Below are 906 nucleotides of genomic sequence, written 5' to 3'. Positions count from 1 at the left end.
CATACTCCAATATGTCTGTTAGTCTATAAGGCACCACAGGACTCTTTGCTGCTTTTAATTATTTTTGTTGTTCTTCTTTGGACTTTCTCTAATTTGTCCACATCTTTCCTGAAATGTGGCACCCAGAACTGGACACAATACTCCTGCTGAGGCCTAATCAGCCCGGAGTAGAGCAGAAGAATTATTTCTCATTCCTTGCTTAGAACACTCCTGGTAATACATCCCAGAATGACGTTTGCTTTTTTTGCAACAGTGTTACACTGTTGACTCATAGTTAGCTTGTGGTCCACTATAACCTCCAGATCCCTTTCCTCAGCACTCCTTCCTAGGCAGTTATTTCCCATTTTGTGTGTATGCAACTGATTGTTCCTTCCTAAGTGGAGTACTTTGCTCAAGTCCACAAATGGAGATGGTTTCCGAGCCAGGATTGGAAGTCAGGAGGTCCTGGTCCTGTGCTCAGAGTGGTACAGCACAAAGAGTGTTTGTAAAATATTAAGAAGTCCTAAGAGGAAAGGTGCACCGTAGTAGTAGTGGCAGTATCATAACCAATGAAGTTAATCTGAGGTGTGATTATTGCTACTTGAAAATTCCACATATCTACTCTCCTCTACTACCTTCGTGTAAAAACCTACCCTCAAAACAGTGTATTGCCATAAGAATATGATTGTGGTCAATCCTGATTGCTCTGAGAAGGCCTATCTGAAAGGACTAAAAATGTTGTCTTGCTGTTTTGAAATCTATGGCATCAATTTATATGCCCAAGTCACCTTTCCTTGAACAGAAAAAAAAAATCGAAACTTCTCTGACAAAGGAGACTTGACAGCTCTTCAATAAAATGTATCTCAGTAAAGCTCGTTGTCTGTGAATGTTGTAAAGTAAAATAAATGGGAATTAAAATTAATACTT

The 906-nt window shown here is 39.5% G+C and overlaps 1 pseudogene; it reads left to right on the top strand.

Annotated features, from left to right (window-relative positions):
* The first annotated feature begins 518 nt into the window (after positions 1-518).
* On the top strand, positions 519-683 carry LOC116821780 (U4 spliceosomal RNA; annotated as a pseudogene).
* Positions 684-906: the final 223 nt, after the last annotated feature.

Source organism: Chelonoidis abingdonii, chromosome 5, assembly GCF_003597395.2.
Source record: "Chelonoidis abingdonii isolate Lonesome George chromosome 5, CheloAbing_2.0, whole genome shotgun sequence".
In the NCBI taxonomy this organism is placed as follows: Eukaryota; Metazoa; Chordata; order Testudines; family Testudinidae; genus Chelonoidis; species Chelonoidis abingdonii.
Note: the sequence above shows the minus strand (reverse complement) of the source record. Positions and strands in the feature narration are given on the sequence as shown.